Here is an 18,481-nt window from a genome sequence, read left to right as displayed (position 1 = left end):
ACACCAGCAGCTTTAATGTGAATTAGCCCCTCCTCACATATCAAAGAATCATGCCTCTTCAAATATGCACACGTATAAACTGTGTAGCAGCGTCTCGTGATGGTTTCCATTTAATAACTCACCTATCACATATCACTGTAGGAGAACAAGCGAATATCACACTGATGTCTTTCAGCACCTATCACATTATTAATACTAGAATATAGACTTGCAGAAAGTATTCCGTGTTTTGATACAGCGTGCTAAGGCCTACGTTTGCCTGGTGTCCAAGTGGTTTTATTTCACGTAATGCAGCCCAGTGGTAACTTTGATTGGCTTTTGTAATGCTCTCTTAAATATAGAGGAAGGGGGCTTAGCATCCTACACATTTGATGATGGACAGAACTAAAGATAAAATCATATTTTGTCTAAAAAGGATCATGTGGTATTTGGAGAAATTAAATTGCAGTAACTTCTAATTTTACTGTTTAAAGTTAAAACAAAAGCGTTTCTTCTGCGTATTGGTTAATTCAATGAAGGGCAGCTGCCAGGAAGCATCACCATCGTCCAATTTGATAAGCATGTGGTTTAGTCACGCCCAGGAAAATCTTTGTTAGCCTCAATTGACATTGTAATAACATACTCATGTGTGGAGGGGCTTCTTTCTAACTCTAGAGCTGAACAATAAACATCTCTATTGTTCTGTTCTTTGGCAGGAAAGGGGCACACTCTGGTTCCTAGCTCTCACGGAATTAAAGTCCAGCAATGTTTCCCCCCAAGCACTTTCATGCCTCTTGCAATCATTGGGGAGGCATAGTTAATTCCCATTTCGTTTAGAGTCCATTGGACTCTGAGACATTTTTGGTGGAATTAACATTGGTGGAATTACCACTGCTGTAATTTCACCGATTTCGCTGATTTTCAGTGGAAAGTGGGAGGATGTACCTCCAACATGATGCTGGGGGTAAATCACCCACTCCAGGGCCATACTCATAGTATGGCGGTGCAGGAAAAGTGGCAGTAATTCTATTACTGCTAATGTGTTCCCGCACCACCATACTTGTGATGAGCCCATTTCTTTTTGCTTTCAGAGTGTGATTACAACCCTTATAAGTATATCTTGCTTGCCTCTAGGCTCTCAAGATATTTTTAGTAACAGGTTATCTCAAATGCTCTTGGATTGGTCATGCCATTGCAATGGTGAATCATTAAATCCCACCAAAAGAGATTTTCAGGATATTATTAGAAATGTTTCATCAGAGACTCTTCTTAGCCTGTCCTCTTCAAAGACCCACTAGTGACACATCAGCATTGTACAGGTCAATGATCTTCCTTCCATCTCTGAAATTGTTTGTTCATGGGTTCTCAATGTTACTATACTGCACCTCCTTATGGTGCTCAGTAAGGTCTGTGCATCTTTACTCTAAATGTGAGTGGTATCTTACTCTTGGAGCCCATGTACCTTTCCCATAATCCGTTGCATAGAGACACTGTCACAAAGGTAGGAGGTCATAAATACATTGGCAGCCATTTTGAATGTTCATAGTTTGTTTATTCAGCGCACCCTGAGCCATGCATTTAATTGGAGGATTTACTTTACAGGGATGGCAGCAGGTGATGACAGTGTGGAAGTATTGAAAAAAGAAGACCTTGGCTGTGAAGCCAGCGGTGCGGGCTGCACTCCCGTGTACCAATCACTGGTGGTTAAATTTTGAGTACCAAAAATTCTTCAAAGACTTATAATAATTAAACTCATGCGTATTTATTTGTTCTTATGTTGCTTATTATTGTCATAAGCTTAAATTCCTCGAGGGGAATTGAAAATTTGAGGTAGAAATGTCACATAAGGCCTATGCTTCCTCAGGGCCTGTGAACTTATATATTTATAAATGCCTATTGATTAAATCTCTTAACAAAGATAATGGTAATAGTCAAATTAGAACACCCATAATATTCACAATTAGACAATAGGAAAACATGGTAGTTTGAAATGGTCGCCAAATGGAAGCATCATTCAACAATCAAGTGTAAGTAAAAGATACACATACATTACCAATATCAGCATATGGTTAATGTTTGGATAGTTCATCATCAAAAGAGTTTCATCAATTAAGTTGGGTCATAGGGAAGTTGCAAAAGAAAATAAAAAAGACATATGAACATACTGTCAAAAAATACTAATAAAAGCCTAAATTTTAGCTGCTGTTATTCTAGTATGAAGGATTAGTCACTGAACTGCTAATCGCATGTAAAAAAAACTCCACTAGAAAGTATCCTAGAGAAAAAGCAATCATCCGTGTCTAGTCTGAAAGTTAAAAAAAACGTGTCATGTGTAACTGTATAAAGGTAATATGCAAGGAAAAGTTACTAAAAAGGGGAAGAAAGAAAACTGGCGAGGTTCATTTACCTGAATGAGTTCAATCGTGTTAGTTGCTGGCCGCAGTTACGGGTGGCGAGCAGGTAAAGACTCGTGCTCTATCTCTGAAAGGCTGCACAGTGTGGAGTTGCCAAGGTAGCATTAACGCCTTCAGTGAAGTCACTGATCTAAAGAGGTGGGTAACGAAGCCGTTGTAAACTAATGCTCGTACATGAAATTCAAAAACAAACGCGGTAAAAAAGTGTCAATTACCCGAAATATATTGAATGATGCGAGCAGCAGGCTGCCGTTGTAGTGAATGAGCACAGAAGCAGAGCAGGACACGCGTCTGATGTCTGCCTGGCTAAGCTTGTAAACGCTGCCTTGAAAACAGTAATGACTCAGATACCTACATGATAGAGCATGCGTGGTAGTGTGTGTGTGTGTGTGTGTGTGTAAAACAAAATGGACATGTTTGAATGTGGTTGAAGAACTGGATTGTGAATGAGAGAGTGATGTAAGAATATAGGTATATTATATGCGGCTGAAATGGGATGTATTAAAGAAAGAAAATATGAAAAAGGATGCTTTATAGAATAAGGAGTCGTAAAAAGCAAAACATAAATCAGAAAAAAGATGGCAATATATGGTGAGCAGTACAGTAACAAAGAATAATAATAAATAATGGTGACATATATTCAATCTAAAAACTATGCTAATGATGGATGCTAGAGAAAATAAATCAAAATATTAAAAAGTGTGGAAGTGTGGAGGTATTGTTTTGCTTTGGCATCCATTCTCATGGTGAAATTGGACGATTACTCATACATGCTGCTATATATCCTCCCTGTTGATTAATTTTTGTCATTAAGTGTCCAAATCTGTAACTGATAAATGCGTACCTCTAAAATATGCACTAGTGATGTCTCACATGTGAGGTCTGCTACTTGATTTTAGACTTTATTCTCAGATGAAATTGCTGTGCATAAGGTGGAATGGAGGTGGTGAAGTGATTAATGCATATTATGTTGATTGCAAAGTGAGTGGACACTGAAATGTGCAGTAGCACCTGGAGCAGGGGCATAGGAGACACACAAAATCTGCGGGGGAGGGGGCAGGGCACACCTTGGGGACTCTGCTTTTTTTTAAATTGTGTTTTAGTCAAAGAACTCAACTTTTCACAAAATTAAAATTAAAACAGTACGTATTAAATTACATATATCATCACTGTCTAAAACAAGAGAAAGAAGAAAAGAAAACAAGAAAATTAAGAAAAAGAAAAGCAGCGCAGAGTATTAAATCCTTCAATTTGGCATCTCACTTCAGATGCTCAGTTTATGTAAAAATGTTACCACTTCCCAGGTCAAAACACTTTCATGGCCTGAGCAAAGCTGGTCCCAAATAAATTGGGTGTCCACCCACCATTCCCTGTTCACAAATCTCACAAACTTTACAACCCTCTAAACGGGGACTTTGCTGCAGACACAAACCACAGAGCAAAATGATCCCTCATTCCAAATCCTTCCTAGAAGGGTGTCAAATGCAGAGTCCCGACCTTATAGGGTATTCCATGGCCACAAAATAACAAAAGGCTGTGCTCCCATTTAAAAATATAAAGTTCCCTTCCTCTTTGAGGAGCCTGAGCACCACCAAACCACTGAAGCTGGTTTCAATCTCGGCTCCTAAACTAGCGGACTAAATCCAACCAAAACACATGAGAGGGAGGTGTAACTGGACAGACAGACAGAGATATACTCCGGGTCCTTGCCATGTACAGCGCACCACCTCACCTGCTCCTCCTGCTGGGGGTGCTATCGGTGCAGACCGCATGTGGAGGTGAGTGACTTACTTGGGGTAAGGTTTGGTTTTAGTCTCGTAATTCTGGGTCTTGAAGTTTTTGTTGTCTTATTTTAAATATAGCAATGGAAGTCTGAGAAATACCAGAACCGGATTATATATTTTCTCTTGGAACAAAAGGCAACCATACTGTGTGCGTATAAAGGTATCTACAAAGTAAAGGTAATGTAGGTTTTCCATAGTTAGTGTAATTAGTTAATAGTTGATTTAGTTTAGAATTGCTAGTTTATTGTGCTTTCATGTGACGGTGCAGTGCTTTGTGGCTTTTGAAGGCATCCACTGTCTGTTCCAGCTGGGCCCTTCATGGTTGTCTTGTGCATGTGTTTGCTGCTTGGGTTCCTTGACTCACATATGCCACTCCAGCATGCAGAGTGTAAACCAAGACAGGAAGAAAAAGCACCTGGCACAACTCGTGATCTGCCCGAGTGCCCCCCCCCCCACCTGCCAGGAAAACCCCAAGAGCAGAATAAAAGGAAAACCTTAAGAGGTGACTAAGAATGCACTGAAGCCCCCCTTCCACCTACTCCACCAATCGCGCCCACCCGTTCCTAAACTAAATTGCTGCAGCTCAGCCTCGTCTCCTTGCTGTGCAGGGACATTGTGGCACTGTGGCTGCTCCTGAAGGAAAGTACATGTGTGTCTGGCGTCCACAGCTTGCTGTTTACTGTTGCAATAACCTTTGTGTGTTCAGGATTCCATGAGTTTAGGACATTCCAAAATTGGCTGTGTGTGGAAGGGAGTGCATCGGCACCAGCCTGGGTTCTGGAAAAGCTTTGATAAAGTTTTAATCAGAAACGTTCTGCTGTTTGCCAATAGTACGGGATGTATGCAGAAGACTGAAAACTCCTGCAGAATGTTTTCTATAATCCTGTTTTTCTCTCCATTTGCCTCTGCTCTTTTGCCTCTTATATATCCCTGCAGGCACACAGATGTCCTTCCCTTCATCTGTCCAATAGTAGCAAAAATTAAAGCTTTTAAAGCGCCTAATGCCAGACCCCGCTTCCAAGTGCTGTAGTAATTTAGTCATTTACACCAGGGGGTCATTATAACAGGATAATGACCAGAAGTTGGTAAGGGTCCTTATCCCAAGTAATCACAACCCCTCCCGAGGACTATAATCTATTGGCACATATTTGTGATAGCAATAGAACATTCTAATTGACTGAGAGGTGGTCAATAATGATCTCGATGTGCTGGTATCAGTTATTAGCTATCTAATGGAACCCCTATTTATCGGCCTGGGAACGTTGAAAGGATGAATTGTCCCTGCCTAGATTAGAAATTGCAAAGTGCAGTCCTGCTCCATGCCAGGGGCAAGTGCCTAAAATGTTAGATAACCGTAATATATGAAGCACTATATTCAAAGGGGGGGGTCAGATCAAAGGGTGTGGTTATTGCCTTCTCTCAAAGCTTTCTGTTAAAGGAGAAGCTGGCAGGATTGTATTTCCCAGAGAAATTCTATTTTTTGGGCCACAGAAGTATTCTCACTGCCAAACTTTGGAGCATGAGAGCATTTTGGAATCCTGGAAGAATGTTCTGCCCCTCCCTGCAGTGGGCGCTGCCAGATGGGTAATTGTCCTTGAGGGTGGCATCACACAGTATATCCCAGGTTGGACATTGAGTCTATGGAGGATCTCAGACTATTTATCCATACAACTCTGTCGCTCTTGTGACCCAGGTCTTGGCATACATTGCGAAATTGATTTTATGATGGCACAAGTTTTACTTAAGAGCAGAGAGTAGAGGTCATTGATTTCACAAAGGTGGTAAAGAAATGTTTCACCTAACTGAATGACTGAAAGAAAAAAAGTACAAGAAGGCCCAGGTGAAGATGTATGGGGCGCCTTGCAACATGATGTTTGCCCCCCCTTTGCTTAGAGCGTAAATCAATGTGAGGCACCCATGGGGTGCATAAATTATCATGGAGCCAAATACAGCTGGGGGGGGTTATAGCTGCTGATTATCACGAGACAGCCAGCCAACGTGGGCGCTGAAACACTATGCGCCCATAAAAGCTATATATCCTTCTTTGTCAGAAAGTGGCTGATGTGGAGGGAGCAGTGCTAAAAGGTAACACGATAATAACATTTGTGTATTACTTGAGGGAAGTGACGGCCAGAAGGTCTCCAGCAAAGCGCACATTGTAAGCCCCAGAACTAATGTAATATAGAAAGGAATATATTGCCATGTTGTAGGTGCTGACTGGCAAAATGGGGGGTCAATGTCATCTGGAGGTTCAAGCCCCCTTTTAAATGAAATGGTTGAAAGGCCCCTCTGCTGCCCCTCGGGGACCACCTTGTTTTTCCCGATTTACCCACTTGGCTGTTAACTTGTACCAGCCTCAAGCCCTTGACATAAGTTGCACCATGTTCCCACTTACCCCGTGCCCTTCTTCCCCCAGTCGCTCAAGCACAACCCTTGGGCTGGCCTCTTCCGGTAAAGCCTGATCTCCAACAGCTCTGGATGGGCCCGTTTATTGGACTTATGTGGACCAACGAGGGCTTTAATGTTCCAGGGCTTAGGCTAGCTGGGGACCGCCAGACTGCTCCCATTTTATGTGGCAAAATAGTAGTTCATATTAACTAATTTAAATGCACTCAATTTTGCAACCAGAGAAGTATGTAGGGAGGAGAAAGCCTTTCCCTGATTCAAACCTATGCTTGGGGGTTGCATCCAGATGTCGGAGAAGACCTCTTAATTTTGTGAGCTTTATTCCAGCTCCTATAAAGCAATTATGTCAGAGTCCATGCAACAGAGCGAAAGAAAACCAGTATCAACCTGAAAGGAGAATAGGTTAGAGAGATGGACTTGAGGTATCCGACAGGTCTCTTAGGGACCACAGTCACAGCCCTTCTGAGCTCCAGTAAGATAACGAACACACCAGGCACAGGACAGACACTTCACCCCACTCCCAAACCTAAGTGATCCCCACAGTCAACAAGAGAGACGATGAGCAAGCAAAAAGCCAGGAAAGCAAGCAGTCCTTAAACCTGCCACATTTCCTAACCAGTGTGACGCCCACTGGGCTGAAGCCCCGGCCGCTCCAAAACCTGCTCCAGGACTACGAGAGCAATCTCCCACAAATAAGCACCTTATACGACTTTTCCTGAGCACAGTTGAAGTCGTGGAAAGAACGCACTGGACACTCACTGTAGTTTACAATGAATGGATCGGAGAATAACACATATGCCACCAGGGAAGAGACACAGAGTGCAGAAGTCGTGGGTGTCGCTTGAGCAACATGCATTCCTTTTTCAGCATATTAATCTCCAATCCATTCCTGGCCCATTTCTTGACATTGCCTTTGTGGCCGCTATTGGTCTGGAGGACTGGGGCCAAGTCCAAGGGAACCTGACCTCCCCCAATCCCACTCACAACATCACACACTCAGTCACGCTGTCCCCCCTTGTCCAGTCAGTCACACAACATCACAAACACACAGAAACTACTACTCAGTCACTTACCTTAGCTAGCTCGAGTCGAATCTCTCTCTAATGTCCCACTCCCTCGCCTCGATAATCAAATGCTGTCGAGGAGGCCGGCCCAGTTCTCAGTGAGCACGCATCACTGCCTGGCTGCTCCACTTCACTCTGGCCTCTAGACAAACGCAGGCTGTGGCTGCGCAGCAGTGCACTGTGCAGGGGCACATGCAGTCTGTTCCTCGGCCCGGGCATGTACCAAATATGCAGGCGTCGGTACGCAGCGAGCAGAAGCATTTTAAGCCTGCAGTACTTGTACTTTTGCACGCTGACGGCTGCAGCATGCATAAGCATTTTTACACGCTGTATGAACAACACATATTATGGGGGGGATAAATGCCATTATATCCCCCGCACTTCCAAGTGCCAGATGGAATTACCTATAAATGATCTCAGACCCAAATAACCGGACATGCTCAAAGAATATGACAAAATGCTACTTTATTATCAGCTCATTTAAGTAGGGAAACATGGTGAACAAACAGTTTGCAGCTCGCTCACTCTCAATGGATTTCAGTTACACAAAAGATTTTATACCTCAATATATATCAGCTATAATGTCATCCTACATGGCAAATAGTAAAAACTCATTGAAGAGAGGAATTGGTTAGGGGAGCATATATACATATACTTCATTTATTTGTTAGTAACACAATTGTCTGCCCCTTGTCTGGTAGGCACGCCTTGAACTACCTCCAACTATGTATTATACAGATTAAAATAGCAGAATAACAGCATCAGATTGACTTCTGCAACAATGTATAGTTCATCATCACATGGGTCCTCATGTTTAGTTGGCATTCCCTCCCAACCATGGATATTCGGCTCCTTAGCAGCACGTAAGTAAAACAAATCTCTCATCAGTTAGGCCCTAAGTCAAGGCTTCTTCTTTGTAGTTGACCTTGCTGACTGTTCTCTTCCTCTGGACTTTTAAGGGAGTGAGGGTACATCGCTATCTTTGTCTGAAGCTTAATGAATAAGTCTTAATTTCCAGTCTTGCACCACATGTGAGGAGACCACCATTATGTCCATTCAGCCCTTTTATTTAGTGCTATTTGATTCTATTATGCTGGGTGCTATTACTCCTCTTGGCCTCTGGAGACCTGGTTGCCTCTGTCATGCATATGCTTTCTGCATCTTTGATTGTTTTATACTTGGCACTTGCAAATGTTCACCCCTTTACCTAATCTAAAATAAATATGTTGTGTGTTTGTAGCTTATCCTCTTTGACTCTCCTTGTACCTTACAATTATGTCTTAATGTGGCATCATTGATCAAAGGCCAAACAGATGTCCTTTGTCCCTTCGATTAAGCTGTTTTGCAACACCTGTCAGCTTCTGCAGCCTCAGTCTCTCTCCTTCAGGCTTCTTAGCTTACTATTATATGAAACCGATGTCCATCTTTTCATCATGGCCGATTTACCCGTGTTATATTTTCTACTGCAGCAAGCTTCAATATGTCTCATTTACTTTGTGTTTCTGCATATGCACATCTTCTGCATCTCTTCTCACTTATCTTCTCAGTGTACACAATTGTCTTCGGAATTTGAATGTTCAGTTACTTTGTTGTTTCAGTCATATCTATATTCTTTAAGTATTCTTTTATTGTTTCAGTGTGTCCTTGTATCTTCTCTTCATGACATCACTTTACTCTTGTCAGATTTCACTTAGAGCTCTTCTATGTTCAATGGTGTATGCAGACATCATTCTACGACAACAGTGTAGGGGACAGTCGATACGGTTGTCTGAGCGCATAATGTCTTTCGTATCTTCAATGCAGTGTTGGGATGATACCTGGTGTGATGCACAGTGCTTTTTTGTTATTCTTTCAATATGACAGAGGTGAGGGGGCGGGCACTGCAGATGACATCGACATCTGCCTCTCTACAGTATGCTCAGAAAGGGAGAATAAAGAGACGGTTTTGGTTCAGACTAGGGTGGCTGTGATTAGGCTATTAGCACAACCCAAAGAACCCTATGCATAGCACTTGGGCACAGGTGAATCCTTTTGGAAGTACCCACCTAAATTTGGGATTGAAGAGACTACCAGACTCCTGAGGACCCGAGGAGTCAATTATCATAGGTAGCAATCTCACCATCCCAGGAGGTATCCCACCAATGCTCAGACAATGAATATTGACCGGATTCCCAGAGGACAAGACCTCCTTCATGAGTTCTGGGACAATACAATTCCCAATACAGTGAAGATTTTGTAGGATATTGGTGGAACCTGAGTGTGAAATCCCAGAATCCTTCCTTTCTAGAAAAAGGCCTTGACTTTTGGAATTGGGCCAGTAGGTCTTTCTAGAGCAGGGGATTCATTATCTAAGAATGCCCACCTTTTAGCTCTCGCTACCACTGAAAGTGTTTCCAAACCTCCTGTTTCTTAATAAAACATTTACTTCTGCTGTTAGTGCATTCTGTGGACTCTTTTGTGAAATTTCTTTCGGGATGCAACCCTTTATTATTGATGTTTTACACATGTGTTCCTACTCGTGTTTTATATTTCAACTAATTTGACCTCATTAAAATGCAATGGAAATCGATGTTCATGATCTTGTTTCCCCTGCGGCCAAACGCAGCTGGACCTCTAACAATGTGAGTCTTTAGGGTATCTCTAGTTTTGCAATCTTACCAAATTCATAAGAAGCTCTTGTTAAGTGGCATTTCTTTGCTAATCTATATTTTCAGCTGCCTGGAGATCTTTCTGTCTAACTATCCATCCAACTATTTAGCTAATGCATCGTGCCCCTCATATTACTTCTGAATAAAATCCTCATTGTGCCAAATTGTAATCCAGCGGAGCAGTGTTCAACCTCAGGATAATGTGGGTGAGCAGCTTGAGAAAACACTTTATGTAACCTTGAGTGGGTAGTGAATCCTTCAGTAAAATGGCAATAAAATGCAAACACTTAACAAAAGCTGATCTTGTAAACAATTTGGAAGGAAATATTTAATGAAATGCCAAGTGCCAAGGAGAGATACCCAGACACATAACACAAAAAACATGAAAGTTGGAGTTTGCAATCGAATTTTGAGACAGTGTCAAATAGTACAGGAAGAAAATATTTTACAATTATTTCACTTCACCTCCGAACACTAGACAGAGAAGAGGTATGAGTCTAAATGATGGTAGAAATGCTTCTTTACTGCGAAATTGTGCTACAATATATGCATGACACACCACAGTGAAAAATAAGCAGGCAGATTGCTTGAGAGTGAATGGTAATATTTGTCCAGTTTGGCAGAAGAGGTGTTTCCGCTGCTGTGTATGTGCTAGAAAGATCACAGAGTTTACAGAAACTCTTTGCTTGAAAGAAAATATGACACAAAGGGCTTCGTTATGAGGTTAGCGGTACCGTCACAGTCCAATACACTTACTGCACGAGGTAACTGTGGCTTGCAGTTGATTTAGGATTGCTGTTATTTCCCATTCTGAAGTCCAATAAGATTTATTATGGAAGTACTGCTAATACTGCATGAGGCCGATTCTGGATTACCTTTAACAAAAAGCAGGTGAATTTGGGTTTTCAACCCATAATTGGGTGGAGCGGTAAACAGGTGGTGTTTTGGAACACCACCTATTTTAACATTACCACCAAAATCAAAATGAGGCACAACAAACTGCTGCCCAAATCAATGGTTCTTGAGAACAATTTGCTTCCAGGTTTTCCAAGACCTGATTAGGGGCATACAATTAAAAGAGAGGGGATTGGTCAAATGGGAGCGATAGTGTGTACTACTGCATTAGGAACCTGTGCTGGCACACACAGGCTTAGGGATCTCTGCAAGATCATGCTGTACAGGGCGCCTCCTGTATCATAGGGTCTTTGTTATTTGTTCGTCTGATGAAGGCTGTTGAAATCTGCTGATTCTAGGTGTGCTTGCATCTATGGTTTCCTCTCCTACTCTATTTTAGTTCAGCAGACAATTGTTTGATCGTGTCATGGAATACTAAGAGCCGAATTCATGGAGTTTTTGCACAGTTCAAATTGACTTTGCACTGCTGAAAAGTGACTTTGCACTGCCGATACAAACCCTGATTCATGGAATTGTGCAAAGTATTTTTGCAGTGCAAAGTCATTTTGTGGCACATGTGGCCACATGGCATAGTGGAGCACACATTTGGGGTGTTTAAATCACGTTTCCTCCCCCTAGTCAACTCTGGTGGGGTATTGCTATATGCCCCACCAGTAGTCTGTAAAGTCATTGTCGCAGCATGTGCACTGCACAATGTATCCACACGGCATGGCCCACCAGTTGATATGCAGGTGGGACATTGCCCTCAGCCACAGGCGCCACTCTTGCCCTTGTTTGACCAAAGGGCACAGGGAAAGGCTGCATGCAACCAGTTAGTGGAAACATACTTTACGTGAAAACCTGTCCCTGTGGAGCACACACAGTGAGGCCACAGCCCTGGTGCCATTCAATGATGAATTGGGGCATATGCTCCGTGCCCACAACAATACCCTCAGAATGCGTGTCTGTGAGAGGCAAACTGTGTGTGTCCACTAGACATAAAATAACATGTACCAAACACCAACACAGTCATAGTAAATGGAAACAACAGAATCAATTTTGTGGTCGGGAAGCGCGTTCAGATCCCAACCCCTCCCAAATGATTAATACTGTGGAATGAACACTAACACGTGGGGAATGCACAGGGGTGGGCATAGGGGGATGAGAGAATCATGTGGGTAGAGGACACAGAACAATGAGGTCCCTTCTCTTGCTTGACTATCACATCACAACCCCCAGGGCAAGGCAGGGAACGTGCATGTACACACATACAAATATATCAAGTTACAACTTTGTACAATTAGACAAGAATGCGAGCAGTCAAATGGGAGTAGGGCTTTGCCTGATTGTGAGGGTCATACCCATGGGAGCCAGGACAGAGGTCCTGAGCTGCCAAAACACGAGCTGAGATTTAGGACACCAGCACCCCCCAGGATAATGGCCATCCCATTTCAATCACCAGACGACAAGGGATAAAGATCATAAATCCATCATGAATCAAATGGATCAGTGGGACATGCATGACATCCAGGTCTACCGCTTGAGAGGAGTACTAGACCAGGGGGCATCAGAGAACAACAAGGCCCCTTATTTGTTCCAGGGAGGGCAAAGAGTGATGCCAACATCAATCAGATTGCGGCAGGGAGGCCTCATCGCGGCGCCTATGTGTCTGGTATGGGAAAACAGTCACCTTGTTTGCAGGGATCAGGCTGACATTGAATTTGTCTACTGAGGTTATGTTTATGGCTACGTGCACATCACATAGTTAGACCCTTAGATAGGGTGGAGTAAATAAAAGCCTAACCAATCATTTCACAGTGACCCAAGGTGAAGAGACCGTCACCCGTGTTTGAAGAAGTTGGAGGTAAAGATGACACGGCCAACGGAAGATGGGACAATATGTGAATATAAGCATGTACACAGGAGGTATATAATGAGTGTGGTGGATGAACACTGTACATGAAATGCATAACACATGATGACTTCCATTTTTATAACGTGCTGCTTGCTTAGATTAAGACTTAGAGCTCTGTGGCAGTGGACTAATAATACTCTGTTGCCATTTGCATTGTTTGTTTACAAAACAATGCTTGTGTTCTTCCCGAAAAAGGGGGAACCAAGCCTTTTTACCTAGTGGGCTGTTAGTTCAATGTCTGTCTGTTGTGAGGTTACCCTACATTGTCCACAACAAAGCCCACAACACAAGCAACAAATTCCACAACCACTGCAACATGTGCCCCACAGTGTGCCATGCAAACCCATCACCATGTGTCCCCGTACCCATGGAACCAGATCCACACACCTCAGACAGATTTAATTCAATCACCCCACACAGTGACACCTTGCCCACCCACAACACCTACACTACCTGTCCCCCAGAGTGCCATGCAGTGGAGGACCACATACCACTTACCCCTTGTCCTGGTGAGGGGACATTGTGAACACACTGATTCGGCTTGAGTTGGAATAACACTGAGAGGACTCCCAAATACAGAGCACTCAGATTTTGGAAACCCAGGATCTCCATGGAAGCACTCCCAATGCCATAAAATGGCATGCCCTGATTAACATGTCATCAGCACAGTGCAGTAAACACTTGCACGAGAGCCGATCACGGAAAGTCAAAGACGACAGAATGCAAACATCTCATCAATTGCAGTGAAGACAGGATCTGCACAAGGCAGCTGGTCCAAGAGGCAGCAGTCATACAGGAAGGCAGGGCACAGAGGTATAAAAGAGACAAGAAGGCTCTAGAAAGGAATGAGAAAAAGAGGCCAAGGAGACTGCCACACAAAAGGGAGTAGGGAACAGGCAAGAGGAAGGTAAGGCAGAGTTCACAGGGTCTGGACTGAATGGGGACCAATGTGCTCGGAACTGAAGGGAGTGTTGAGATGCACTGAGCAGAACTCAACAGGAAGCAACATGGCTGCTGGTGTTCCGTGCATGGAACATGTTGTTATATCTTGGACCTCCCTTTATCCCCTCCTGTGTGAATGCCTGTGAGATAGTGTGCCTGATGGAATCCTTCCTCCTGGCATTTTCTGGTGTGAATGCCCCTGGAGATTCTAGGTATGTTAGTTGGAGTGAGCCTGGCCTGGAGTAAGGGGGCTGGTGGATGTTCTCCCTCTATGTGACCTATTTTCCCTTATTCTTGTTATCCTGAACGTGTACCTTGAACCTAAGTAAAGGTCTTACCTGCACAGTGGCTCCTGTCTCATCTGTCCCAGAGTAGATCTTATCAATGGCGATGAGGAACTTGAAGAACCCATGAACTAGGCTTAAAGTGAAGAAAAGAAGGGAAGAGTGCAAGAGTAAGCAGCAGACAGCACACATCAGAGGTACAGTGATGTAGCAAGAGGAAGAGGAAGAGGAGACATCCCCCAAACCCCCAAGGTGAGCTGACCCCTTGCGCAAACCATAGTAGTTATGCCAGGTCGAGCGACGGGCAGCTTGGGGAGGGAGTGCAGCTGAAAGGGGCAGCCAGAAGGCCCTTTTTGCAGTTGAGTCACCCTGCATTGTCAAGACTACCAAATTGGCTGGAACAGCCAGTAAACCCGGCCTAGGAGAGACACACTTTCATAGGTGGCTGAGAAGCCTGGGAGAGATACTGCTCAAGCATGCTGAGATAACTCTGTAACTCCGGCCTGGGACAGAAAAGGTAAATGGACAGCTTACTTCAAATGCACACTCCATTCTGCTGTGTGCCACCACATGGGTGCGCAGTTTCGGTGCTAGGTGGGGCACGCTGATGCTGGCCTTTTGGCAGCAGCATTTTGAAGTCCACGGAGGGGGGTAGTCATGGATGAGCTGCTGGCGTGACCATTCCGGCGGCACAGCTCTGAGCAACGGTGAGGACAGCCTATTTGTTTTACCGACACGTCTGCTCGTGCGGGGACCCAATCCGCTTGAGGGTCACCTGTGTTCTATGGAAGTGCTGTGAGCTTGGAGACTCGGCTAAGTGCGCCATATCCGGAGAGAGGGAGTTCTTCACTCCGTAGAATTCAAGTCAATAATTCAATGGAATTCAAGTCAATAATGATGACAAGATCAGGAAGCGGCTGCTACAAATAAGAGACCTTGTTGCATGGATCTATGCCCTCTACAGGGTTCTGCATGAGGGTCGACTACGAACCTTTGGCAGAGGCTGTCGAGGTGCCATCAGCGCATAGCAGTGTGGCTGACGCAACTATGTGCATTTGGCGACTGTCAGCAAGGAGCTCTTTTCAAGGTGGTGGAGAAGGGCTTAAGAGCGGGCAATGCCGGTGTTCCATTTATACAATACATTTTTCTAAAAGACGTTGTCGGAGTGGTGGCCTGAGTGGGTTAGTGAGATGACACCAGGTACTTTTTGGACAGCTCGGGGCATTGCTGGTGTTTGTGGGCAGCATGCACTGCTGTTTTCTGTAGCTCTAGGACCTTGCACTCGATTAGAAAGAAGTCTCTTGTTTGCCATGCCTTTAAATGCTAAAATTGCCCACACGTGTGCAGAGAGGCCTGTATGTTGTGTGTATTGTGTTGTAAACCCGACCCGCTGGTGTAGCAAGCCACGGGCCTGAGTTTGTGGTGACCCAACCATTATGTTCATGTGTGTTGCAAGACATTGTCCATTATGGGGCTTGACCTGTCTGTTCGTTGGTGGTGAGTGTCTACTATGGGAGCTCGACCTGGCCACGGGACATCCGGAGTGTGGGACATCTGAGCATGTTGTTGAGGGGTCTGGGAGCTCTGCCTGTTGTTGTGGTGTTGGACACCCAACTGTGAACTGGGACAGTTACCCGTTTCCCTCTGATATTCTGGTTTTGACACATGGTACCCTCTTGAGGGGCAGTCTAGGGTGTCTTTGGTGTTTATGGGTTCCCGTTGCCCTGTGCTTTTGGGAGGTGTGGTGGTGGCTTTGTTTTGTTTTGGAGGTTACTGTCATTTGTGAAGTGGCTGTGTTTGCAGTGTACTGTGTCTAACTGGTGGTGTGATGAGGAGAGGGTTTCTGGTTCATGTATTGTGGTCAGGTGTGAGAGATGGTGTTGGGCTGGTTCCCTTGTTGGTGTGTCCAGCTGCAGGGCCTGCATGCTTGGATGAATATTGTCTTGGATTGGTTGCCTGTTGTTGTCTGCAGGATTATGAGGGGTGTTGTTTGGTGGGAGCACTGCTCCTTGTTCCAAGGGTGGACTGGGGTGCAAGGGTATGGGAGCTTCTGGCTTTGTGTTGGTGGGACCTGAGGTGTGAGTTCTTGTATTGACTTTAGGTCACTGTTTTTGGATTGTCCCTTTTGTTCTCTGTTCCGCACCTTCTGGTCCTGTGTTTTTGTAGAGGGGATGATGTGTTATATCTTGGGTCACCCTTTATTCCACCCTGTGTAAATGCCTGTGAGATAGTGTGCCTGATGGAATCCTTCCCCCTGGAATGTTGTGGTGTGAATGCCCCAGGAGATTCCAGGTATCTCAGTTGGAGTGAGCCTGGCCTATAGTGAGGGTGCTAGTAGATGTTCTCCTTCTATGTAACCTATGTGGCCTGATTCCTGTTATCCTGAACTTGTACCTTGAAACTTAGTAAAGGTCTTACCTGTGCAGTGGCTCCTGTCTCATCTGTCCCAGAATAGATCTTATCACATGTCCCCATGGCAAACAACAACACCAGGCCTATGGGGTGTGCCTGGTTTCTGTGATGAACATGGCATCCTCAAAATGGCCTGCAATGCTGTGCAGAGTGTGGATTTGTCTCAGCACACCACCCCCGGAAGGGGCAGCAATACCAAGAGTGGACTGCCAGCATGGGTAGACATGACATGAACAGCTGAGTGAACGGGAAGCCATGCGGCAGGCAACACACATACAAAAACTGCAAGCAAATACTTACTAGACTCCCATGACCATGTGTCCCAACACCCATGCAGCCATATGGGCCACCTTCATGACAACTCACCAATAAACTCCCTACAGTGACATCCTCCCACACAACAATTCCCCCGCAACCAGTGTTCCCCTGATTGAGATGCAAAAACAGCAAGCATCCAACCACCTTCCTACAGTCATCTTGTGTTCCCGCACCCATTAATACAGACCTGCTCACCTCTGGTCTACAATACATCGAACAAAGTGACAGACTCCCTGCAACTAACAACACCACAAGTGCCACAGTGAGTGCATTTCACTTACCTGCACAAGATACCCACCTGTCTGGCATCCACAGCGTCCCACCTAAAACAACATTCTGAACTTGAAAAGACATGCATTGCATCAATGTAAAGACACTGGGACAAGGAAATAGCCATGGACCATCCAGTGTCAACGTCCGGAAGTACAAACAACCAAGCATCCTCAACTATCAACATCCCAACAGAAAAACTCACCAACAGAGAAATGAGTGGCAGCGAAGCAAAGAGATTACAAGCACAGCACAACATGCACCCTGGTAACAGGTGTCCATCCCCCCCGGGATGCACTCACAAGTGGGGAAATGGTTTGCGTGGCAAATAAGAAAAACCTACGGGGTTTGTGATAGACCATGTCTTCCCACTCAATTAGCCCAACATCTCTCATCACTCATGCCTTCTGCCATGCAGATTGTCTTTGAACTTGGCCTTGCAAAATATCCTTGCTCCTGGGAATATATTGGAGTGTGAGCCCACGCTATCTTAAGTCTAGAGCTGCATGCCCAACTTCTATTTCCATCCATAGCCCACGTGACAAGAGACTGCAATTCGGCTAATTTTCTAGAATTGAATTGTATTAAATGAATATACTTGCCACTCATAATGTTCTTTCTTTGCCCCTTAGCAAGGGATGACTCAGCCTCTCGCGTTCACTGTTCTTCAAGGATAGATAACCTGTTCTTGGCTGCTCCAGCCTTTGACACCAGGCAAGACAGCTTTTCTCAGTCCTTCCACGATTCCTGCTGCTTTCTTGCTGTGACACAGTTTCCAGCCATCTTCTCCATGGGCTTAAGCTTACTAAAGTTGTGGCACCAAAGTCCATATTCTATATATTTACTACGCATAGCTGGCTTCTATGATCACTTAGTCTATTTGCGTTGCTGCATCTGTACAGTTATTAAACGGCTTGCATTTTCTGTAGTGCTCTTCACATGTGCAATCTTCACTTCGCACATGAAAGTTTACTCGATTCTTTACTTCGTCATCAAATTCTATAAGGTCCATATGTTCTCTTTTTCAGTCACACTTCTCAGTGTGTCATGCTCATCTCTTGTGACGCCACCAACTTCTCTTTCTTTCATCTTCATAGTCCTTCGGGATTTCTTCCAAGAGATTGTCTTCCTGCAGAGGCATTTGGCTGCTC

This window comes from Ambystoma mexicanum, chromosome 4q, assembly GCF_040938575.1.
Source record: "Ambystoma mexicanum isolate Mex_15411 chromosome 4q, UKY_AmexF1_1, whole genome shotgun sequence".
NCBI lineage: Eukaryota > Metazoa > Chordata > Amphibia > Caudata > Ambystomatidae > Ambystoma > Ambystoma mexicanum.
This window is presented reverse-complemented; position numbering follows the sequence as displayed.